Raw genomic sequence first — 26,627 nt, forward strand, 5'->3', positions numbered from 1 at the left:
TCCTCAGCCTCCACCTGTAACTACTTTTAGCATGAAACTTTGGTGTGGAAAAATGTGTTGTGACTGAATGAGTGGAGTGTGACATTCCTATGATCAAAATAGCATTCAAACTTTGAAGAGAAAAATATACTTGGGAAAGTGTAGCTGACAGTCAATGCCATTTACCTAGAAACTCTTACATCCATGCAGCATCATGGCCCCCAAATCCACCAATGATCTAAGTAGGCCTAACTCAAGATGAAAGAAGAACTCAGTAATACATTTGAAATTATTCTGAAGTGTGGAATCAGATAGTGATGATTCTTTGCAAGTGTGGTAGAACTAGTAAAATCTCTCTCTCCCTCTTTCCCCCTTCTCTCTCTGTCTCTGTCTCTGTCTCTGTCTCTGTCTCTCTCTCCAATTTATCAACTTGATAGTCTTCCCTATAGCCCCCTTCTTCCAGGAGGAATTTATGAGAGAGATTCTTCACTTAGTCTTTGAAAATTATAGCTTAGATGATTTAACTGTTTTCATTGTCTCCTGAAAATATAGCTTCCTTCAAAGGAGTTCATTAGCAAGTATGTTCTGAATTTCTACTATTTTTACAGGCATAGGACTGGGAAAACAAAGCAATAAAACCCTACCTTCCTGAAAAGCCAGACACTGAGTAATTGAGTTAACTTGTGGGAAGAACTCTGCGTGTGGGGTGCCCTTGAGCTTCAGCAATAGGGGACTTTATCTGGATCATTGGAGAAGAAAAAAAGGTGAAGGGGAAGCTGATCCCTTCAAAGAGAAAGGCAGGTCCTGTTGCAAAGGAAGGATGGCTCCTTCTGGGAGGGGAGGGGCACCCATGGGTTGTGGAGCTCTAGCATAGTGAGGGAGGAAAGCAGAAAGCGGCTCAGAATGCAGCCAGAAGGGGAGGAAAGAAAACCAAAGGCACAATTCACAGAAGGGCTGACTCCTTCCCAATTCCTCAAATAACTCCCACAACAAAAAGCAGTGCGAACAGCCCACATTCCACATCTGGAGAATCCTAAAGCCCATTAGAATAACCACAAATATGTACAGGAAAAAAGTCATGGGTTGCTCTCCCCCCCATCTCTGTCTGTCTCTGTCTCTCCCCCGCCCCACCCCGCCCCGTCTCTCCCTCCCTCCCTCCCCCCCCTCTCTTTACAGAGGAGACCTTTTCTTTCTTCTCCTTTCAGAACCAGCACTTGTGTTCTGAAGTGCAGGCTTAGGCCTGGGAACACTCTTGCTGCTATTCACTGATAAGTGCAGAAACTTGTAACGTGAGGAAACATTTCCAGCTGATAAATGGGCAGAATAAGTAAGCCTTTTGCTGAACTCCAGGAAATCTCATTGTCTCTCCTCTTTTAACTTCCGTCAGTTTTGTTTCAGAAATCTATTTCCTGAGTTTTTTTTTTATGTAAAAAAAACTACTTTTGTATATATTTTTTTCTGGATTGTGTTTTGTTTCATTCTTGTTAAGAATTTATTTCTTCTCTCTCCCTAAACTCCATTGAAATGAAGGAGAAATCCCAAGGACTCTTGCCTAATAATCATTCAGGGAAATGTCTTTATCTTCCTTCCTACTGTGGGGTTTGGAGGAAAATATTCTTTTTATTTTTTGGTGGGGGGGTCCGGTCATGGACCTGAACTCTGGTCCTGGGCGCTGTCCCTCAGCTCTTCAGCTCAAGGCTAATGCTCTACCACTTGAGCAACAGTGCCACTTCTGGCCTTTTTTTTCTGCTTATGTGGTGCTGAGGAATCGAACCCAGGGCCTCATGCATGCAAGGCAAACACCCTACCACTGAGCCACCTTCCCAGCCCGAGGAAAATATTCTTTGTGTCTGTTTGTGACAACACAACTCCAATAGTTATGCTCAAATGCTGGGGAATACATAGCCCATTTATAGAAGTTAGAGCAGTAAGAATTGCCTGTACTCCATGATGATATTTTAGAAGGAGCAGGATGTGGGCATCCTGAGAATAAGGCTCAAGCTTTGAGAAAATGGAAGAACAATTGAGCCCAAAACTTAATTATAAAAAACATCCTATGATTACATAATACCACATTAACTACAACATAAAAGAAAAAGAAACAGAATACCTGGGTTCTGGTGGCTCACATTTGTAATCCTAGCTATTCAAGAGGCAGAGATATGGAGGACTGCAGTTAAAAGTCAGCTTCAGCAAAATAACCAGCCAAATGCTGGATTGGAGGTATAACTCAAGTGGAAGAGCACCAGTCAAGCAAGATGAGCAAACACAAAGCCTCGAGTTCAAACACTAATACCATCAACAAACAAAACCCAAATGATATCAAACTCTTCTTGACCATTCCCCTTCCAAAACCCCAGTCTTTCCCAGGGCTTTCTGCTATTGTCAAATTGGGCCTCTACTCCCCAATATATCCCTGCATGCACCCTATTACCCCCATGCCATCACCTGAATGTGTTTGTGAGTGTGTATACGTTTTTGCCTGTAGGTCCAAATATGACAACTATTATGTAATAATGTGTCTGTAAATTTTAGATTTTTGTTTTCTCCCACTCAATACCAGGTCAGTGAATATTCACATGCATGCGTTCCATTTGCTTCTTTTTCGTCCTGTTGACACTTGAGCTTTGTAGCTGCTGAATTCTATAATATATTATTCTGCTCAGGTTACCATAGCAGATGAACACAGATTTAAACAAATGTTTATTTTGTGGCATTCCTTGAGGCTAGATGTCCATGGACTGGTGAGGGACCCGCTTCCTCACGGGCAGATGGTCGCCTGTTTGCCGCTCTTTTTCTATGCTTGTGAACTTAGGTCTCTCTTTGTCTTCAGGACATCATTTCTATCCGATGGAGAACCAACTCTTATCACATCATTTAACTTTAATAAGCTCCTTAAAATAAGGTTTTTCCTCTCTCTCCACATACAGACATATTAGGGGCTAGGGATGAATTTGAGGGTTACCCAGTCATTTCCACAGTAGGTAGTATAGATGTGCTATTCTCCATTTAATATCTTTAACATTGTCAGCTATGAGATGGATTTCTTTACATTTTGTCAGCTGAAATACAGCATAAGTTTTCCTCCCTGGTCTAAAAGCAGCTAAGTCTTCCTCCATCTCTGGTGAGGTAGGAGGAGGAGAGAGGGAGGAAATGAGGCTGAGCAGGCAGAGAGAGAGAGATTGATTTTTAAAAGGCTGATGCCCAATTATTCATTCTCACTAACCCACAGTTTTCAGCTTCCCTCCCTGCCATGCTCTAAGTGGGAGAATCTGGCATGAGGGTGCAAAGATGGGGGAGGCTGGCAAAGCCAGAAATGTCCTGTGTGGGCTGCAAGCCTTCCTTGAAAATTAATATGGCCAGGGCCAGTAGGAAACCTGGGACGCTCCCCAAAGCCACAGGCCACAGGTAGGTTCCCCTCTCCGGGCTCTGTTTCCAGCCACTTCCTAGTCAGAGTTGCATCCCCTTACCAAAACACATCCTTCACCATTTCACATATCTTTCAGGAAACCTCCTGTGCATGCTTCCTTTATGCCGTGAGAAGATGTGGAAATCTTTTGTGCCTTTGGATCAAAATAATCATTCCGGAAAGACCAAACTCTGATAAACCTACAAGGGATTTCTGCATATGTGCAGTGCTAGAGAGAAGTATGTCAATACTGCATCCAAGCCATTCCTCGCCCACAGGGAATTTCAATGTCTCCAGGACAGTTGAGACCATTTGGACTATCACAGTGTGGGTAGGAGATCGTGGCGTGGGAACACACAGGAGTCTCCCATTGCAAGGAAATCTCCAGCCCAAATATATCACTGGAGACATTGAGCAAGTGCTCTCAGCCAAACGATATTTATGAGGACCCTGCAACTGGAAAAATAATTTCAGAGGATATTGACATCCTAATTTTACGGAAGATGGAATTTTAGATAAACCCCATGTTTGTTCCTTCCAAATTACTGATTTAAATGTTTCTTTGAAGTGATGGTTATGTCAGTAATCAATTTCCTTTTATGTTTTTCAGACCACTGCTAAAGCAGTCTGTTCAATTTCTCTCAGCCTTCACATAGAGGATCCTCAGAGAACAGACTATGCCAACCATAGCCACCTCAGCTAGGTTTGCTCACATCTTCAGTCTGGTTACTTCTCAACATCAAGAGACCTTAGTTAAATTTCACCCCTCCAACTGGAGATTCACCTTGAGTTAAATCATTGTGCCTACTTTACAAGGTGTTACGAAGATTAATTAATTAACTTTGGGGAAGGTTTGAAGATTAAAAGTCCACTTAGAGTTCTAACTATTATAATTAGGCAAATTAGGCACTTTTTTTTTAAAGCCAATACTGGTGGCTTTGATCCCGCCTCACTCCTCACTTGCCTGAGCAGTTTGCTGGAGGAAAGATACTGAAATAAGCAGTCATGGCCAGTAGCAGAAAAAAAAACTGCAAACATCTTTTTGATGGCTCTTTTCAGATTCTCTTTTAATAGTGAGATGAGGAGAAAAACATCCCCGTGGAAATTAAAGTCACTTAACAGTGACTTCAAGTTATTACTTCTGAAACATCAATAAGTAAATTAGAAAACTAGTATATCTTTTCATTTGTATTCATCCAGTCAGTCAGTCAGTCTCTTCTTCCTTCTCCTTCTTCCCCTTGCAAAGAGAAAAGAAAAAACAACCAGAATTCTGGGACTCTGCTACAACTCTCTCTCAATTTGCATTCAAGAAATCTTTAGTGTCCAGGAAGATGCTGAATTCCTTGGGGGTTGACTTCCAAGGGGGTTGCTTTTTAACTATTGCCTTTATCATGATTAGGACCATCTTGTACTTGCACAACACTTTTAAGACTGAGAAGGGGAGAAAAACCCTTTGAAACCACAAAGTACCTACTATGTGCCAGCCACTGTGCTGGGACTTCATCTCGCCCTTCAGCATACAGATACTCGCACTAGGGTGACCCAGACCCTCTGCTCATCACTGACTGTTGTCATGGAAACTGGAAGTGATAATGCTTGGACTGGTTATGTCCATGTCGCATTCTCTCCAGAACCTCAAGCTAAAAGAAATTACTTTAAATCACTTTTCCTTCCCAAATCTAGCTTTTGTCTCTCTTATCTTCAGTAAGGGAGAGGGGAAGGTAGAAATTTGTTCTTTTCTGATCAAGAAGGAATTAAAGGATTTGCTTGAGACTACCAACACATTAGCTCACCTCTCTCAGGAAACTCAGCCGTCCTTGAAATTTCACTTCCACATTGATGCTAGACACTAAGCCTAGCACCTAGGGCTACCTGATTTTCCCTTCTTCCCCTCTGCAGTACTGAATGCAGTCCTCCTCTATCCTCTCCCTTTGCTTTGGCTGTTTTCGTTTTTGCTTTGAGCCAGCACTCCACTACCCTTAGGTCTCCTTGTCCTCCTGCACTTTGTAAGCATCGATGGCTCCCCAGGGAGCCATCTTGGACAATCTTCTTCACTTCAGTGAGTTCATCTATTTTCCTGGCTCCTAAACCCTGCTGGAGATCAGATCACCTGGGGTAGTTTCTTAACTTTCCAGATTGCACTGCCGACTAATTAGCTCACATCTCTGCTAATCAGTTCTCTTTTTTTTCCAGAGCTGTCTGTCTGAGTGATCCCAATGTGCAGCTGGTGCTGAGAACTATTGACGTAAGTCATCTCCAGCAAGTACCTCTCAGGTGTAGACTTTTAGCCCTGACCTCTGTCCTTCATGTACAACCTGTATTTCTACTGCTTCTGATGCTTCAAATTCTTTTTTTTTTAAGATGCTTCAAATTCTGCATGTCCAAAAAGTTACATCTGAGTTTCCCCATAGGATGTCCCCCCCAAAAAAAAATTACCTATTGTTCATCTGAAATGTAAATGTACCTGGGTCTTCAGCATTGTATCTGGCAACCCTACCAAGGAGAAAATGGCCTCTTTGAATCCCCTCTCTGCCTGTGCCCCTTCACTGGGGAAGAGCCTTACCATTCTCCTGCACCATCTTTGCAGACCACATCCAGCCATCTGCTCCTTTGACTCACCTTCTGCAAGGCAAACATGCTTCTCACATCTTTTTTCCCTGCTTTTGCTGGTGCCCATGCCTTAACACCACCCTCTTTCACTTCCGTTTCTCTTGCTGAGCATTGCTGGCAACTGTTTCATGACACATATACAGAAACTTGATTTTGGTGCCTGTGAGTTTGAGCTAGCAAATGTAGCTGGCACTTTCTCTGTAAGCAAAAGGCTATCTGGGCCAGGGAATTAGATATGCCTGCTCAACCCAGTAGTCTCCAACCAATAATTAGAAAGTGTTGGGTGTATGATCCGCACTGCTTCCAGAATTTCCCAGTAGGATTAGACGCAATTATCCATAGCGGTGATTTTGCATATTAATTCTCCATTCATTGGCCCATTTGGCCTCTCTTTGTCACCCCCTGTTCCATGAATAAAATAACAAATGCCTAAAGAAGCAACTTGAACTTGGGCCCTTAACTCAGGGTCTGTTGCAGATCCCCCAAACTATTGCTGGTTCTAAAAAGGATTGGAGGGATGCACAGAATCAACTGTTTAAATAAATGCTTTTTCAAGATCTTGCAAAGATTGATCTTCTCTTCCCCTTTTTGTGGAACCCTGCTCTTAAAACCAGGGAGCATTTCTGTCACAAGACCTTTTGGGGCACAGTTGTGCAACTCCCAGTGGCTCTATAGGATCCTTCTTCACCCATAAAGGGGGGGACCTTGAGAGATGTGTTTATGGTCACTAACATGGTGATAGATAATTGGATAGAATGGCCATCTGACCAAACATTGCACCAATAAAATCGATGCTCTCAGGAATATGGAGTTAGACTGCAATAGTCAAGTTCAGTCCCAACTAGAAAGAAAGAAAACAAACAAAATGAAATGTAGGGACAATAGAATACCCATTTTCACTACTTCTTTTCAAATACACGGGCTAAGCAATGGAAATAGTCTACGGGGGGGTGGGGGACGGGAGGGAGAGATACAGAAAGACACTGAGAGATAAAGTAAGCAGACCATAGAAAGAGAAAGCTAGGTTGGCCCCTGGTCATGTTTCAGCCCCTTGCTGAAGCTCAGTGCATTTGTTTCCTGGGCATCTTAGAAGGAACTTGTATCCTTCTAATGCTTGATTTTCCTCTATGTGCCATAGTTAGCTCAAGGCTGTTTCTGTTACTTATAACCAAAAGGTTCTAATGAATACAGTTTCTGTGGATCTTGCTACAGAAGAAAAGAAACATCTTTGATGTGCTCTCCTGTTGGAATATTTTGTCTGAACCACTCAGGAGACCAACAATAGGTATGCGGTGCCCAAAGCAGGGCTACCAGGTAGAGAAAAACAGTCCAGTCCTTTGTGCTTTGGTCCTTTGACAGACTTTATTTAGTTTGTCTGTGTGAATGGAATACATTTCACTTCTTAGGGCATCTTGCGTCCATTAAGTCTTAACTTTGGGGTATAAGGATATCCTGCGGCATTCGCCTTTGAAATTTAAAAGTGCTTCTCTTAAGCATGGTCAAACAGAGAATCATTAATGTCATCATTCACCTGTTCTAAAATTGGCCTAGGCATACATGGAAACATACATTTTCAAAGACTCTATGCTAATCAACTGATTTTTTCCCCCAACCTTCTCTGTTTAAGTGGCATTCTAATCCTGAGAAAGTTCAGCAGTAATGAGCCCGTATTGGAGTGGCCATGGTGACAGAGTGACTACACTGATGACCTCAATTAATGGCTTCACGTTTATTCCTTTTGCCCTGAGTCTATAGAGTGCTGTTCAACTGTGAGCCTGGACCAGCCTTGTGATTCTCTTTGGCCAAAAGAACACAGTAGAAATGACACCATAGTTCAGAGCCTAAGTCTCAAGAGGCCTTGCCCAGTCCATTCACTTCCATGCTTTTGCTCACACATAGGCCACAGCCAGACAGTGAGAACTAGCCCTAGCTAGTATGCTGGGGAATCCAAGGCCATGGAAGATGGAACCTGGTTATTCTAGTCAAAGCCATTTGAGACCAGGCAGCACCAGCCAGCCTGCCAGTGACATGATCACCCAGCCGTGTCTTTATCATGAGAACCGTCTTGCAGATTCAGGTTGGTAATAAATAATAATAAAAAATAAAAGACAATACATAATGATAAATGGTTATTGTTTAAAGTTTTAGTGTGATTTATCGACAGCTCGATTATAGTAGTTGACAGCTATAGCTGATAGTTGCTAACTAATTCTTCAACTGGAATTAACAATGCCTAAGTCCCCAGCATGCAACTTGAAGGAAAAAGACACTCTAGTTCTATCTACATGTGCTAGCATAGATTTTCCACAGATGTGGAAGCCACATTCAAAATCATTGATTAAACGTGGGCTCAGAGTATACACAAAAGTGATGCCATTGGGCACTGGGCATTATCTAGAAGAAATGAATGCCCCAAGACAGAGGACATTCACAAACTACAGTCTGTGGCCCAAAGCCATAGACTGTATGGCCAGATTTTTGAAAGCAGGTTTTATTGGAACATAGCCAAACTCGTGCCAAGGCAGAGTAAACAAGAATTTCAGATTGGAAACACAAAGCTGTAGCCTCGAGGCAGTGCTCCAAACAGTAACCAGACCCTTGGCCCAGGGAACCTGCAGGCAGGCAGCACCTTCTCTCCTGGAAAACAGCAGGGGGCGTGTGACTAATTAACTGCCCATGGCAACCTCTCTCCTCAACAAGGGGGAGCCCAGTTTGTTCGAACATATATTTCACCCTTACATTCCTCCAACATCACTTTTCAGTGTAATCTACAGCTCCAAATATGAAATATGTAATCCTTCTGGAGTACAACTTTTTTGGAAGGTAAGAATACCTAGCAAAAATAATAATAATACCAAGAGATTGATTCCAATTAATTCTGCCACTGATGTAATGTCTAATAAACAATCTGAGGGAGAGTCGTGAAGATTACCCAAGCTCCTCATGGATGATGGGTCCCACATATTCAAATAATTCCTACTGTCAACTCTCCCATCATAGCAAGAAAAAAAAATCAAGAGCAAAAAAAAAAAAAAAGGAATGAGTGAATGACATGGATAACATTTTCTTTCCAAATTTATCTTAATTGAAATGTATGAGGGAAATACATAATTTAAAAGAACAGTCCATATGCCTTTGTAATGTAAATCATTTTCTGCTGAGGTTGTCAGTCATATCTACTTTCCTCTCTATGCCCTTCTTCATGCCTTTCTTCTCTTCTTCAAGCATCTGGTGATGCCCCCACCTGCATGCTGGAGAAGCAAGTCAAAGCCAACACGTCCAAGACAGTACTCTTTGCCTCCTCTGCCAAAATCTGCTTTTTTCCAACCTTCTCAACCCCTTCCCCTTTAAAAAAAAAAATAATGGTGCAGGTCCTGGGGCTTGATTCAGTATCTAGGCACCGTCCTTGATCTTTATCTTCTCTAAGCTAGCACTCTACAACTTGAGTCACAGCTCTACTGCCAGATTTTTGAGTGGTTAATTGGAGATAAGGGTCTCATGGACTTTCCTGCCCAGGTAGGCTTTGAACCTTGACCCTCAGATCTCAGCTTCCTGAGTAGTTAGGATTATAGGCCCCTGGCCTTCCAGCCTTCTTTTATAGCAGCAATCCCACTTCATGGTTCACACCCAAAACTTATCACATGTTTGGCCTCTCCTCCTTATTTCAATTCTTTACAGTTCCAGTGAAATATAGAGCACATTAGGCCTCTTCTCCATAACACCAAGGCCATCTCTGCAGTCTATAGCCCGGGTGCCTCTAGTTTCAAAGCCTGGGCTATTCTCTGGGAATGATCCCATAGCTTCCCTTCTCCCTGTAGCAACCCAAGATGGCAGCCAGGTCAACTTTGCTCCAGTGGTTCTGCTTAGCACTCAAGCTCCAGCCCTGCTATGGCCATCTCCACGTCCTAGGTGATCCAGCTACTCACTGCTTCTCTGACTTCACCTTCCGCAGTTTTCTTTCCTGACCAGCACTCTCACCACCCTCTGCTTCTTCCTTCAGACTACCCAGATTGTCTCCAGCTGCTTGCCTTAGTGCAGCTCACTGCCTTCCTCCTTGCTTCCTCCCTGTGCTTCTCAGATGGAGCAGCTCTGTCTGAAGGGCCATGTTTCATAAAGCTCCAACATCAGATCTGCGATAGGGGAAGTACTTCTCATGTCCCCTCCAAGGATTTTCGAATCCCATGTCAGTAGTGCTGAGACTGAGAAACGCCACTCAGACATTTTCTTCTGAGATAAAGCTCTTTAAATTCGCTCTTTCTGCAAGAGCATTTTTCCCTCTTTTCCCCCCATCATTCCTTAGTTCCCGATGGAGTTTGACCCTATGGATTCAGCGTGCATATTTCTGCTGTCTAGGGCAATGCCTGGCACGTAGTAGGCCTTCAATAAATGTTGATCCGTTTTTGAGGTTTAGAGAAGTTATATACTTTGCCCACCGTCAAACCATCTTAATAACAAAGACCTCAGCTGTCTCTCAGCTTCATGAAGCTACTGCCTATTTGCATGTGATCCAAGGGAAAAGCTTTGTGCTCCTTCTGCAAATGCCATTTTAAGTTCATCTTCCTAGCTGGTGCCTTCCAATTTTCCATGCTTTCCCACCTTCTCGTGCTCATCCTTCCTATCAGCAATTCTAGATCCACAAGAGCCCAGACCCTCTAAGGCCCCTGACAAATGCTTCCTTCTTGCATCTCTCTGACTTTTCTCCTAACCCAGAGCTGGCTGCTGCAACTGAGGTGGCCATTCATGCCCCACTGCCTGCAAGCTGTCAATCAGCAAGCCTCACTGTCAATATTGCATTCATCGCTTGCCTAACCCCCAGTTGTCTGTAGCTTCTCACTCTCAGCATTCCCTCTCCTTCAGCACCTACCCGGCAATAACAGAGCACACTTTGAAATGATTGTCTGGATTTACAGACATGAATTTGCAGCATGATTTCCTCTTTTTGATGAGCATAAAATCGTTGCATGTTCTTTGTTTTTGGAAAAGCCAAGCATCTTTGGTTTTGTTTTTAAAGAAGACATTTATTTTGCCTTCTTGACTTTTCAGTACTTTGAAAATGACTTTACTATTTTATTTTTAAAAAAATATCTACATTTCTGTTTTTTAATGAACATTTTAACTTTGAGCTTTTGCCTATCTTCAGAGATTTATGTTCTATTTCATTTCTGTTCTCCCAGTGGGGCCTCCCAACACACACACACACACACACACACACACACGGATCACTCATTTCTTACACTGAATAAATAGCCATCCGTTCCATGGAAATGATGTTGAGAGATGATGCAGCCGGTCAGAGGTTCCCCTGTATGGCACTCCTAATGTTGTGAAATAGATACTCCTTCCACCCCCTTGGAAGAACGTCCCAGAAGTTGTGTGTCTGTCTCTTTCTCTGCTCTAAAGCCTGCTCCTTAATGAAATAATTTCTTGGCAGCACTCTCTGCGTGCAGCTGAGCCCTTCAGCCTCTCATCTGGGATTTCCTGTCAACCTTGACCTCCCTTGGCTCTGGCTGGGAAAGTAGCCTGCAGACTAGCCTGACTCTAGCCCTGCTTCATCTGAATTAGTGCTTTCTTAGGAGACAAGCTGCATTTGTTCCTTGCCTGTAATCCCTGTGAGGGCTTCAACTTGAGAGAGACCCTGAAGCTCTCGGACTCAGAGACCAGCAGCAGGGTTGGCGGCAACATTTAAATTAGCAAAGCCCCAAGAAAACAGGCTGAGGCAGTGGGTGCTTGAAGAAAGCACTAGGGCTGGAACATGAGGGAGGAGGCCACACAGGGGAAGGAATCCAAGCTTAGGAGTGGAGCAGTGGTTCCAGTTCAGTTCTACATCGGTGCTCTGAGACCCATGATAAATCACTAAACCTAAGATCAGCTGTTTCAGAGTTTGGAGAAGCATTGAGACTAGAGCACACACAGCGTCTGGTGCAGTGGCTGACGTGCACTGGGACTGTGTGCATTTTTACTGACAATTTTCGCTGTGGTATATTTGTTCCCTGTGAACACTTAGAGCTTTGTTTCTCTGTGACTACATCACTTCACAACTGAGCTCTTCTGCGTGTGGTCCTGGGGATGGAACCCAGAGCCTGGCACATGGCCCAGCCCACATCTGACTTCTAACTAAGCTTCTTCTACCATCTACCTGTGTGACCTTGGGGAAGATTGTCCTGTCTGGACTCCGACATGCCACTATTGGAGACTGTTAGGTGTCTTTTTAATGGGCCCACTCAATGGGCCTCCTCAGCCTTGTGATCTTGGTCATAGCAAATGATGTGGGTGATAGATCAAGTGTATAGCCTACTCTCTGAGGCTCAGGTCTTCCAAGGAGTCCTCCAAGGACTCCTTTTGAAATCAGATTCCTATGTAGTAGAACTGAAAGGTGGGGGTGGGAGGAGTGGAACTTGAAGATATGGCTTCATCCTGGGAGCTCCACCCTGTGAGCCTGGGTTGGATCTCTTGGGAGTGAGTTGGGTATCTTGGCATTCTACCACTTCCTAACAGGGTGGTAACACACACTAGCCTGTGGTAGCTTGTCTCTTCTGCCTGCACCTGTATCTACTTGCCATGATGTGGGCAGCTGCTCAATGATGCTATCCAACACCACTCCCCATGCAGAAGCCAAGCAGGTGCTGGGCCGTGCTCTTGGACTTGCAGAGCTGTAGCTATATAGACCTCTTTTATTTCTAAGTCACTCAGTCTCAGATATTTGGTTATAGCAACATACAACAAACTGAGACACATGGGTTGAGAGGTCTCATCCCCAGCTCAATGGAGAGCTATTCCAACTGACTTTACAAAACAGCCCTTACGCTTATATCAGACTTAAAGTTTTACATCATCATAACAAAATGTCTCTCGTATAACTTACCGTAGGCCTGGGAAGGATATCCATTACATTTTGTGTCTATTTTGTAGATAAGAAAACTGAGGCCGAGAAGAAATATCTCCAAGGTCACCAAGGGGACGAAGGGCAGATGCTCCATCTTCTCCAGCTTGCTTACTGCAGTGTGCCGTGTGACCTTTACCTGAAGGTTCAGGGGTGCTGTGGCTCCTGAGTCTCCCAACAATCCAGCATCTCCAGAGCAGTGCGTCTGTCAGAATGGATGGACGATGTCACAAGGCTGGCTCCCTGCTTCATCTAGGTAGGTTTTCTGGTTTGCCTCTGTGCCAGTCAGTAATGACTTTCCAACAGAGGACCTGAGTGTCTTTTGACAGAGTCTGCATGGATAATGATGATGATCGTGGTGAGAATAATAGCTGCGAGTCCTTACCCAGGGCTTTCAAAGGTACTGGAGTAAGTAGCTCACAGAGATAATCGGATGTAACTTCCTTTTAATGAAGAAGGGCTTCTGTGTGGAAGTTGGCAGAGGGGGAAACTACAAGAGACCAGGGTAACCTGTTTAGTATTGTGGGGTAATTATGTGGGGAAGGCAGGATTGGAACTCAGATTTCAGAGCCCATTGGCTCACCTCACAGGAGCAGCCTAAATTTGTAACAGGTACGCATACTCAGCACCACCTGCCTGTGTTCAGCTGCCCAGGGTTCCGTTATGGGCCGGGCAGACCTCAGTGCTGGAACTCAGGGGCCAAGAGTCAGAAAGACAGGTTGTTTCAAAGTGACAAGTCAGGTGTTGGAGTAGAGGGGTACACAAATATCAGGGCACATTCACAACAGGGACAGGGACAGAGGATAAGGAGCTCTACAGAAGCAGCTTTGGTTCAAAGTACGAATCAAAGAAGAATAGTGCCTTTATAAAGCGTGCCAAAAGCATGCCTATTTTTGGAAAGGGTGATTGTTGTCAATTTTGCTGTGGTTGAAACTCAGAGAATAGGGAAGGGGGAGGAAAGGAAAATGATGTGAAGGAAAGAAGCTGAGCCAAGATGTGGAAGGATGCTATACACCAGCTGGAAAGCTGGATTGGCCACTTAGAGGAAGGAAGAGATGCATGCTATGGTTTATATATGTATTTATTTATACACACATATTTGTTGTTGGTGGGGCTTGAACTCTGGGCCTGGGTGCTGTCCCTCAGCTCTTCAGCTCAAGGCAAGTGCTCTACCACTTGAGCCACAGTGCCACTTCCAGTTTTCTGGTGGTTTATTGGAGGTAAGAATCTCATGGACTTTCCTTCCTGGGCTAGCTTTGAACCACAATCCTCAGACCTCAGCCTCCTGAGTAGATAGGATTATAGGCATGAGCTACAGGAGCCTGGCTTTTATATATTATTGTTTAAGCCAGTATTTAGACTCAGAGCCTCATATTCAGTCAGCTTGCTTACTCAGCTGGCATTCTACCATTTGAGCTATGCCTCCAGTTCAGCTTCTTGCTGGTTATTTTGGGGAAGGAATCACTTAGAAAACTTCACCAGCCTGTTCCCCACAGAACTGAATGAGAAGTAATCTCCCCTCCCTGTCACCATGTTTATCTACTCAGAATTGTAAAAAAAAAGAAATATGCCTCTAATGCTTAGGTTCTATTTGTTATAGTAGTTAGCCTATCCCTAGACAGACATGGTTTGCTAGTTTCACTATATTGTACTCATTTTTATTATTATTGGGCTTCTGTAGTATAATATAGTTTTCTTTCTCTCCATGTAAATACAGAATCACTGTGGTCATATTTTGAAACAAATATCACTCTGTTTGTTTTCCCACTGCATTTCCATTGTGAATTAGACTTACCCTGATTACAAAGACAATGAAGGACAAATGACATCATTTCTCTAAGACCATTAACAAACTCCAGCATCATTTAAATGAGAAGCAGAAAACTATGAATCACTTTTGAAAGAAGCTTAGAAACGCATCACAATAGCTTTTCTCTTGTGTTTCCTATGGTCATCGGCCCTGTTCCCAAAGCCACAGTGCTTTAAGATTACTTAGTGTGGTGTCTATTCTTAGAAGATGCTGCGTTTTCCTTCTCTCAGTGGTTCAGACCTACTCCAAATGGGTCTTTCATGATGAAAGGGAAGAAAAACTGGCTTCTATAATCCTTAGCTCAAGGACGCCTGCCACCCAGGGCAAACGTGTGGGGTGCTGGACAGTTGGAACAAGGGAGTCTTAACACAGCACAATAACAGCCACGGTACTGTTACTGCAGCTACTTGTGAAATTCTCCCTTTATGTCAGTGTATATGTGTGTGTGAGAGAGAGATAGAGACAGAGAAGAGACAGAGACACAGAGAAAAGACCAATATTGTGTCAGGGTGAGCATTAGTAACTACCCTCCCCCTTCTCACAGGGGAGAAAACCAGCTCATTGGGGCAGAATAGATTATTCTATTTAGTATCAGCTTGAATAGTTGGAGTCGAGGTAGCTTGCTGAAGCTTGAAGACTTATAGGGAAGAAGGAATGAGGATGTTTTGTGGGATGGCAGAGTGTGAGTACTTGTTGATGGAGGAAGGTGCTGGTCTGTGTTATGGGGCTGTTCAGAGATTTTCCTGTTGATTACAGTTCCAATCTAGAGATTTGCCTGAGTATTTGAACTTGACCTTCTCTAGACTGGATCAATGTCAATGAAGGGATTGTACTTCCTGATCAACTATTTCGCATGAACAGGTTTCATCTTTATACTTTTTTACCAAAGTGCTCTATTTTGTGCTAACTTTTCCATGCTGTTCTATGTTTTTCCTCTTTAAATCATCCATCCTATCTGTAAGTGTCTTAGGACATGGCTCTCTCAAAAGAGGACTGGGAGAGCAGTTGGGAGCAAGTGGTGGATATGGGACGAGATGCTATGAGGCACTGTGAGGTGTGATGAGGAAGACAAACAGGAAGAAAGTCAGTACAGGGGTATTCGTAGGTAGACCACTGCTGGGTGCAACTGGCACTAAGCTTGTAGAAAGAAGTCCCTGGGAGATAGTGTAAAAGATGCTCTGCCAAAGCAGGAGTCATCAGCTGAGCAGAGAAGTCTGAGCCAGTGGCTAGGCACCAAAAGCACATGCTCCAATGGGACGGGGTAGAGGAAATAGTGTCTGGATAGAGAGAAGATGTGGTCTAGCCAGGAGTAGGTAGGTACAGTAGGCATAGTAGGTACAGCCCCAGACTAGAAAGCAAGATGAGGGCTTTCTAATCTCCTTTCTGCTTCTACCCAGAAGTAAGCTTGAGAAGTGACTTCTCATTACCGGGTCTCAGTTTTCTCACTTCTAAAGACATGAATGTGTTGTAAGTAGTCTGGGTTTAGACACTCTGTGGTTCTTTAAATCAAAGTCTTGTGATGGACTTCAGGAAACATATGGTTGATCTCCTTCAACATCTTGACCAAAAGGATAAATGGAGGTAAACAGCAAGGTTAACTAACTTGTCAACCAATGTCTAAATATTGAATAAGTAATAAGTGATGTAGCTGGGGTTTGAACTCATGACAGACTGAGTCATAGAGGGTACAATCTACAGCCTTCCATTTTTTCTGGTGATGGGTCCAGAACATCTGGGATACAGAACTCTTGTGTGTGCTGAGCACCGGTGGCTCACACCTGTAATCCTAGCTACTAAGGAGGCTGAGACCTGATGATCACTGTTCAAAGCCAGCCTAGGCAGAAAAGTCCTTGAGACTCTTATGTCCAACTAACCACCAGACAACTGGAAGTGGTTCTGTGACTCAAGTAATAGAGTGCTCTCCTTGAGCTGAAGCACCCAAGCCCAGAGTTCAAGCCCCATGACCGAGGGAAAAAAGAAAAAGAAAAAGCACAGTGTAATTGTACCAATTTTGAGCATAATTCAATTCTGTCCGATGAACATATGACACCTGTGTCCTAGACTGAGAATCTATAACTGAGTCTTCTGAAGGTCATCATCATTGTTATCATTATAACCAACAATCACTTATTGATGACTTACCACATGCTTAGCACTACTGTTAGTGCTTTACATGGAGGAGCTTGCTCAACCTACATAAGAACCCGTGAGGGAGGTACAGTGAGTAACCCCACTTTGCATATGATACGCAGTGCACCTAGAAATTGATTAGTTTGACGGGGTCACATGGCTCACAAGTGGCAGAACGGGGATTCTGGGACCAGAGACCATTTGTGTTCTTCTTCTATGTAGCTCACCTTCCCAGCATGAAACTTAGTGACACGGGCATTTACATTTGCCTGGTGGCCTGCTGGGTTAGATGCTGGACTTCATCTTGTACCACTGAGATCCTGACAAAGGGAGGTGATGGAAACCCCTTCGCTCAGTCAAGGTTATCATCAGGATACCCTTCAAAGGGAGCACTCCCAAATCTACTCATCGTATTTGAGTGAAATCCAAAGATACTTTCTTGTTAAAATCCATTCAAGGACACGGCATCTGCCAGGTGATTTGTTTGAAGGCTGTGTGGTAATCCAAATGTTCTCCTAGTATCTGTCTTTCATCTCCTGCCAATTCCTCAGGAGTATGGTAGCAGCAGGGTTATTGTGTACAGTGGTGGCGTCCCATTGGTAAACATGCCTCAGGCTATAGAATCTGAGGACTCTCTGTAAATGGAGACACACAGTGCCAAGACTGGCTAGCCACCAGCACCAGACGTGATTTCTTCTCTTGGTTATTTTGATACCCATTCAACAACCCATCCATTCTTCACTTCCATTCATTCTTCCATTCACTCATTCATAATGTACATAGCAATTCACCATCACAATATGCATGAAGTAACATATAGAACACAGAAAAAGATAAACAAGACTTCTCCTGAGTCCTGGACAGCCTACTAGAATATGGAATTGAGGCCTACATAAGGAAAGAACCAATTAATCATACATACAATTAGGCAACAGTTGTAGTTTTCATTAAGTAAATCTTAAATAATGAAAAGTCACCATGTTACAAGACAAAACTATGAGCTTCAGAAAACAATAAGAACATTTGATCTGTGAAATAACAACAAAAAAATCTCAACCTGGAAAATAGAGGAGGTAAAACATGGCATATTTCCAAAATAAATAACTATTTAATTGCAAGTTAAGGGACTTCTTTAGTATTTTTTTTGGAAAATGTGGGGCTTTGGTTATCATTGTTCCTGTTATTTAGCAGAGTTAACATTAGGGCATATTTTGCTCATTAGCTCACTGTAACTTAACCTGTGGTGTTGGCTTTCAGCCATCTCAAGGCTTCTTGTTGGTCAGGACATATTCACAGTTCTTTTGAAGGATCTGAAGGCAGTTTATAATTAAGCAAGAAGAGTGAGGGAAGTCCATTTTGCTCTGGAAGGTGAGAGTGACAGGGTGGAAGTGTAGGCTTTCTTCAGCAATAACAGGACTGTTTGTCCTCTGGAGAGATGCAACGCAAAGACAGGCAAAGAAAAAATGTCTCCTTTCAAGAAGATTTCACACCTAAATCTCTGCAGCTGTGTTGGTTGGACTATGTGAAGGGCATTAGATGTCATTTGTGTATGCTTCGTTCAGGGATAGAATGTGAGTCCCTTGGTATTCTGAAGTGAAAATTGGTGATGGGACTTTCAGCTCTGTGTGTGTGTGTGTGTGTGTGTGTGTGTGTGTGTGTGTGTGGCCAAGAACCCTTAGCTAACTGATATGTGTACCACATTCCTCTTACTTGTATGTGTGTCCACATTCATTGGAACTGTAGTGTTCTGTCCTCCTGTCTTTATAATTGATCCACTTCCAGTCTCCTGTCCATTTACTCATCACTTTATCCCCAGCCTCAGAAAGAATTTTATTCTATTCCTATGCATCTTTCTGACAGTTGTCCCAAGTCAGTTTTCACAATTTTATCTCCAAAGACTGGCAAAATATAGTCCTATGTGAAGGAGGAGATTTCTATGTGGTAAAGGTCATACTGTAGCAATTTACTTATTTATGGGCTATCTACCCAGCAAAGTTGAGTATCACTATGGACCATCAATGAAAATCCAAGTATAAAAAGGAAAGCTACTGAGGGCAATAGTACAGGTCAAAAGATCCAGCACTGAATCTCACCATTGGCCTTGGTTCATACTCAGCTTGCTCTTGTCTAAGGTTTATAGAAACTTATATTGATTGCTTAGATATTTTAGTTTCTGTAGGGATGGTCAGGGGAGATTTTCTAGCCCTGGGTTGGCTAGGAGAACTCATTGCAGGGATGTGAATGGATGTATCTCTGCAGTCCATCATGCAAGTGGCCAGACACCTGCATCTATTGAGTATCATACAGACCACGGTCAATACCTCCAAGCCTGAGTTTAGAAATCTAGCCTCATTCTTAACCTGAAAAGCATTGGAATTGTGGATATACTTATTTCAGGCCCTATTTCCTGGTAACCCTGTACTGCTAGCCTTTTGAGAAAACCAGAGTCACTGGTGCCCAGATTTCTGACCCACCGAACCTATGAACAATAGCTATCACTGCTTGAAGCAGATAACTTAAGAAGTAATTTGTTAGACAGCAACAGCTAACCAACACATTGTACACAGGTGTTTATGGATGCTTAAAGGAGGACAAGAAGAGACATATGCTCTCTCCTGAGGCAACAATGCTTGATAAGAAATGTACTTATTACCTTGCTCATGTAATTGTAACCCCTCTGTATGGTATTTTCACAATTAAAAAACTTATTAAAAATAAAAGAAAGAAATGCTCTCTCCTGCCAAAGAAGTGGAGTCTAATGGAAGTTCTTATGTCATCTGGGAGCATGGAAAGAAGATGGAGGAATAAGGACAGCAAAAGGCATGATCAAAGACATGATCATGTGAGAGTCAGAATATCTTCTGAGATGAGACATGGAGTCTCTGGGAGGGAGGCAGGAGCTGTAGCTGGGGCTGGGCCTGAGCCAAGGCTAAAGCCTTCAGAAGGCTTGTGTATCCTCAGAAGAAGCACTGGGTTATTGCAGTGTTCTGAGCACTGAAGCATATAGAAAAGGGGCTATGCCAAAAAGGATTTTAAGTTTGGAGCCAGTAGATTATATTGTCCAATTTATCTTTATGTTGCATTTCATAGATGTATGAGTAACGTGCGTATTCTTATTGTAAATAATTAATGCAAAGTGAAAATCACCTTTAACATTTTTTTAGTCCTCACTCCACCCCATTTCTCCTCCTGGTTTTTATTTACCAGGTGTGACACAATGTCCAGTGATGTTCTGGAGCTGGTGTTACCACCCTTGGATTTAGGGACATCACGTGTATGTCTTCAAAGGGAGCAAATTGGCATCATGGCAGAGACACAAACCAGAACTCACCCATCCTCCCCCCGGAGCGTGCCTACAAGCATGCCTCTAGTTGCGTGCATCCTTGAAAACCCTTTCTTACTAAAATGTAAACATTCATTTCAGACTGATAGGAACTAGAAACCCAGAGTTTAGAATCATGCAGCCTTGAGTCAGACTGCGTGAATTCAAACCTGTCAGACTAAGAGATCTCAATGCAGCTATCTAAACCCCTGCCCCTCCTCCCCCCCTGCACCGGGGTCCACCTTCCCAGTGCTCTTCAGTCTCCCTCTCTGCAAAATGCAGATACTAATTGTGCTTATGTCATATACTTACCATGAGGAAGAAATGAGTATCTACAGAGGAAAGTGTCTAAACATGGGCTCTCTAATAGTTTATGGTCACACAAATTGGACCGTGCTACTGCAATGTTCCACCTTTGCTTTTTTAACATTACATCTTAGCTTAGAGACAGAATTTCTTTTTAAATTAAAATGTGTGTTTTGAGATTCTCATGTATTTGTAATAAACAGAGATTCATGGACCCTTTTAAAAATATTATGCAATAGTAGAGTCATGAAATGCCGAGTATCACAACCAAAACTCCAGTATTGATCCTGTCTACCTGCAGATCAGTTCAACATCTTGGATCCTTTAAAAGCCATATCTGGCTAGGCCCCAGTAGCTCATGTCTGTAATCCCAACTATTCAGGAGGCTGAAATATGAGGATCTCAGTAAAACTGCATCACCTAGATCAGGTCCTTTGTCTCTCTTATCTCTATGATCTCAGAGAATTGAGTTCACAGACACAGAAGGAGAAGTAAAAGGGAAAAGATTTATTGAAGAAGATAAACAGAGCTTCTGCTAGACCGGAGGCATCTCAAGATAGGGCACCACCTGAACTTCATTGTGTGTTGAGGTTAATAAGGTGTCGCTAGGAGAGAGCTACAGCTGCATCACTCTCAAGATCATTGGCAGCCTGAGGTCTTATCAGGACCCAGACCCAATCACAGGCTCCACCCAGCCTGCGCAAGCTTTCCATACGCCCCTCAGCCTCTCTGATTGGGTGCTCTTTCTGATACACAGCTCTGGAGTCCAATCAGTGTGCTGCTCACTCTCAAGTCTTCCAGGGACAGATACCCAGGATCCTACGTGCTCGGCTGACCAACTCCGTGGTCACAAGTTGTCCAAGGACCTGCACACAGGCCTCCTCAAGGAGACTGCACACACGACCACGAAGGCCATGGTAAGAGAGGCAGAATTGCTAGGAGAGCCTTTGCCCTGTTGGCCTATCTAGGCTTTTTGTTGTTGTTGGTGGTGGTGGTGGTGGCCTTTTAAACTCCAAATCTGGGGTATATAAAGAACAGACAAAAAACAAAGTCCAAGGTATTTATGGTAAAGTCAGTTCTTTGATGACGGATTCTTAGCTATTATCTTACGTTTGTTGAGGGTTTTAGTTACATAATCAGGGAGAACAGGGAAAATCTATTTTTCCCCTCCTGGAAACAGAAGTCCTAGCACTGTTTCAGCTGCTTCAAGTCTCTAGATTGACTTGTCCCCACCCCCATCCTTTGTTAGGTACAGGTGAGGCAGGGTGCTGGCATGGATGTGGGCTGTTTGTTGCCTCTGAGGTTGGAGTATTTTTAGTGGTGGTCCAGGTGCCTGATGAGCAGCTGACCTCACAGCTGTTGTGCTCCAGTGGCCCGGTGGTGAAGGCCTTGTTGAGTTCATTAGAGAGCTATTTGGGCCAGTGGGACGATGCAGCATCAAGCCCTCACAACTTCTTTGAAGTGTGCTAGAGACGTGAACATGAGTTCAGAGACAAGAGAAAAAAGAAGTATGAATCCATGAGTCCAAAGCTAGAAGTCTCACTGAAGGGTAGGAAGTTGTTAGAGCTTGCTTCCATGTGGAAAGAGCAGGGGTATTTGGCGAGAGACCCAGAGAAAGGCCAGGAAGAAAGGTTTTCTTTTTTTCTAAATAGATATTGGAAAGTCATGGCAACTCATGTGGAAGCATGTAGAGAAATCTGAGAGCCATCAGGGCCCAGAGTTGCCATTTAGGGGAGAGAAAGATTAGAAAGAAGATGCTGGGTGCAGGTGGCTCACGCCTATAATCCTAGCTACTCTGGAGGCTGAGATCTGAGGATCATGGTTCAAAGCCAGCCCAGGCAGAAAAGTCCATGAGACTCTTATCTACAATAAACTACTCAGACAAAGCTGGAAGTGATGTTGTAGTGCAAGTGATAGATCACTTTGCCTTGAGCAGAAGAAGCTTAGGGACAGTGCCCAGGCCCTGAGTTCAAACCTCAGGACTGACAAAAAACAAAAAGAGGGTAATAGTCAAATAGCCAGGGAGACCCCCTGGCTTTCAAATGAGTCGAAGATGAAGAAAGATTTTGAAGAGGATTCTTGCCTAAAGGGTCAGTATTTTAAAGGAGAAAAGAGAACATTCCAGAAAAACAACATTGTACGCGGTCCATTAATTTTCTTTGCTGTGTAATGAACTTGACATCTGAAAACAACACACTACCAACTCAGTTTCTGTGGGTCAGGAATCTGGAGTATCTAACTAGACCATCTGCTCAAGATTCCACTAGGCTGCCACTAAGGTGCTGACCAGGGCATGATTCGAGAAGGGCACAGTCACTTATGAGTTCTTTTCAGTTTTGTTGGCAGAAGAAATTTCCTTGTAGCTGTAGGAATCGTGGAAGCTGGTTTCTTTGAAGTTGGAGCAGGAGAGGGCCTCCACAGTGAAATTGTAGCAGTGCCAAATAAAACTATGGGATATGTTTACAGATAGAAGCATGTATATGTGTTATATATATATATGATACATCATTTGCTGGACAACATAACTCAGACAGGAGGGTCTAAAGATGCAGGGAGATTAAAAAAGAGAGAGAGAGTATGTGTGTTCACTTGAGAATCTTTATTGTGCTTTTGTGAGACACTCTGTCCTGTGCATCTACTCTTGGTGGATGCCTAGCCGAACACAGACAAGGTCCTGCGGGGTGGATAGTTTTCTGGGTAAGAATGGATGGATTCAGAAGGACTTGCCGTAAGCTTTGTGCCTCCATCCGCTCTGCAGTCATCTAGCATGGTGCTGGTAGCCTGGAAGAAATTGTCTCCTTGAGCTTTCTAAGAATTCTGTTGAAGTTCTGAGAAGCTTTCTGGAAACTTCTGAACATGTATTTATGGCATCTTTCTGTGATGGAGAGGATGGGCATTTAAAATAAAACATGCTTTCAACTCTTCCCGGAAACAAAGGTTCTTCTAAATACTTGGTCTGTGACTGTTACATCAGGAAAAAAAAAAGTCATTTGAGACAATGCTGTATTCGCCCCTGATGAAGCATCGGCCAGGGACAACATTAATATTGAGGGGGAGATGGAAAGCTTGGAGGCAGCGTCTTTTGATGTACAAAGAATTACTCACTGGTTTCCTATGCCCTGCATGGCTATAATTCATGTAGTAAATATTCAGAGCCTTTAATGTCTGCAAACATGAAAGTGCAGAGAGCTTCCAATCTTGCTTGGAAAAATGATAACTCATGTGTTAGAGCATATGTCCCTGCTAAACACATGTTTTGAATAAATACTCAACCTCTCCTACCTGCCGGATTGATGAAAACTTGAGACAGCTCGCTGGAAAGCTTCCTTTCCACGTGTTCCCGTCATATCACATTAGGACCTCATTTGTGTCAGAGGAATGACTTACTATTTAATCAAACCTTGTCATGGACAGTTTTCTACCTCCAAAATGACGCATTGGACTTCTCACTGGTGCATACTTTGGTTCACACTAGGGTGATCTCATGGCGGGAGGTACAGACTTGGAAAACTATAGGGAACAGAAGTGGAAACCAAGATCAGTTTGATGGATGGTATTCTATAAATAGAGATGGGAGCTTGGTAGATCAAGGTAGTCTTTTGGACTAAGATGTTCCAGTAAGTGGCTGGGAAGGGTGTTGTGAAAAGACTTAGGAGGATATTTTGGATCAGAGGTGAAAGGATAGCCTTGAATAAGGCCCCGAGAATCAGGAACCTGTTGGCTTCTGTGATATTCTTTAACTATGCTTTAGTGTTAACCTGGCTTTTCATAGGTGCTGGCTAAACATCAATTAATAAATAAATGCACAAATAAATAAAGGTAGTACCTTACAATGCAGAAATATAAATACTTTAGAGAAGGATCTGGTCATATAAAATTGTGCTTTTAAAGAGAAAGTGAAATGATAGAGGGATTTTTAGAAGACCAGCTGTTGATAACATGGAACAGGCACTGCTAATTCCAGTACTGATAAAAACATGTAGAGATTTGATTTTCAATTTATTGTCAAGCCCCATCCTATTAATGTAATAAAGCCTGAGGATTGAGTCATTAGAGACAGTTTGGGGACTCAGAATCTTTGGCAGAAGAAAGTAAAGTCTGGTCAAGTGGTACACATCTATCACACACAAACCTCTTCCTTTACCGGTGAGGTGAGCATTGTTTGGCTAATGGTCATTGTGGAAGTGGTTCTTTGTCATGGGGAGAAAACTCCCTTTGTAGCCAGGCACTCTGTCATTTTATTTATTCATGAAAGAACCTTGAAGTGTTAGATCTTAGGCTTCTTGTGTTCTTCATGAGGACAAGGAGGCTCACAGAATGTCTTCAACTTGTCCAAGACGGTTCAGCTAGCTTAGGAATGGAAGGACTTAAAGAAATATTTATCATTCCGTTCCCAATCATCCTGATCCGTAAACATGAACTTCCACACTAAGCTAATTTGTCGGTGGCACACTACTTCACTGTCTGAGAATGTCCTGTGTGGCCGCATGTGTATCAGTGCTAACACTAGATTATTGACTCTTAGACGAGAAAGCTGGTGCTTTAATCCTCTTTACAAAGTGCTTCGCTTTGTGTCTCCAGAGCCTGACACTTAGAACACACTCAATACCTTTCCAACAAGTAAATGAATGAATGTGCAAGCATCACATGGAAATTAGGACCATTGTTTGGGCTCCTAAAACCACTTTCAATGTATAAATAAGTCTGTTCCACATGCTCATTAGAAATAAACTCACAAGTATCAGAGGATCATTTGAATTTCACATTGTAAACACTTTTGTAATGTTGATGAGTTACATGGTTCTCTTTCTCTTGGGGCCAGTAGTGGAACCCGTGGCTCATATCTTATTGCCTGTGTTGAGCACTGAAGATTTCAAAGTCCCGTTGGGAGTAGTTTTGCAGCACTGATTGTAGATGGGGATTACAGAGTTTTCTATGGAGACTAGTTAATGTTTTAAGTCACAGTGGCCTGATTTTTTTCCCCACCATTTACCTCTTATATCTACTTTCATGTTCTACTATGGAGCTTCTGAATGTAAAATGGGAGGGGACAGAGGAACACAATTTTTTTTTTTTATAAAAGCTTCCTTTTAAAAGAGGCCTTGGATTTCCTTTCCTAGCTCTCTCTCTTTCCCTCTTTCTCTCTGTCTCTTTCTTCTCTCTTTGGTGCAAGTATTAGAACTTGAACTCTGCCTGGTCTCTGGCCCTGAGCCAGTGTTATACCACTTGAGCCACAGCTCCACTTATTTTTTGCTGATTGATTAGAGATAAGAGTTTCACAGACTTTCCTGCCCAGGCTGGCTTAGAACTGTGACCCACAGATCTCAGCCTCTTGAAAAGCTAGAATTCTATAGTCATGAGTCATCAGCATCTGGGCTTTCTCAGGTATCTATGAAGTTGTTTGGACTGGTTTTATCTGACTTGGATTTTATCTTCAGCCTGACATGAGAAGGCTCAGAGATTTGGTCAAATACTATTTTGGGTATATTGGTCAGGGTGATTTTGAGTGAGATGAACATTTGAATCATCAGATCAAGGAGCACTGTTTGCTTTCCCCGATGTAGGTGTGTAATCTGCTCATGGTTAACAAGAGGTCTATTTATCAAACAAATAAAAACAGTCCAAAAGTGTCAGCACTGGGTCACATGACAATGCCTTGGTGTTATCTTCCTTCTTCACATTTTCATATGACTGTGATCTGTGCACTCATGGTGCTGTTGTAGCATACCCAGGAGTTATTTTTACTTCCCAAGTAAGAAGGAGGTAGAAGGTCAAAAGAAATCATCAAAAGCTTCATATGGGGAGATCACTTATACACCATATGTGGCTCAAGCAGCCAGGCTTATGTTGGGGGGATGTCTTAGCTTCTAAGGGCTTGAAACCTGAAGCATTTGCTCAGTGTATTACTACAAAAAAAATCAACCTAGAAGCTGGCCACCAGTGGCCCATGTCTATAATCCTAGCTACTTGGGAGGCTGAGATCTGAGAATCGAAGTTTGAAGTCATCCTGAGCAGGAAAGTCCATGAGACTCTTTTCTGCAATCACCAAAAAGCTATGGCTCAAGTTGTAGAGCACTAGCCTTGAGCACAAGAAGGTCAGAGATAGCACTTGAGCCCTGAGTTCAATTCCCAGAACTCACACACACACACACACACACACACACACACACACACACACACA

This window comes from Dipodomys ordii, unplaced genomic scaffold (assembly GCF_000151885.1).
Source record: "Dipodomys ordii isolate 6190 unplaced genomic scaffold, Dord_2.0 Scaffold12, whole genome shotgun sequence".
NCBI classification, from domain to species: domain Eukaryota; kingdom Metazoa; phylum Chordata; class Mammalia; order Rodentia; family Heteromyidae; genus Dipodomys; species Dipodomys ordii.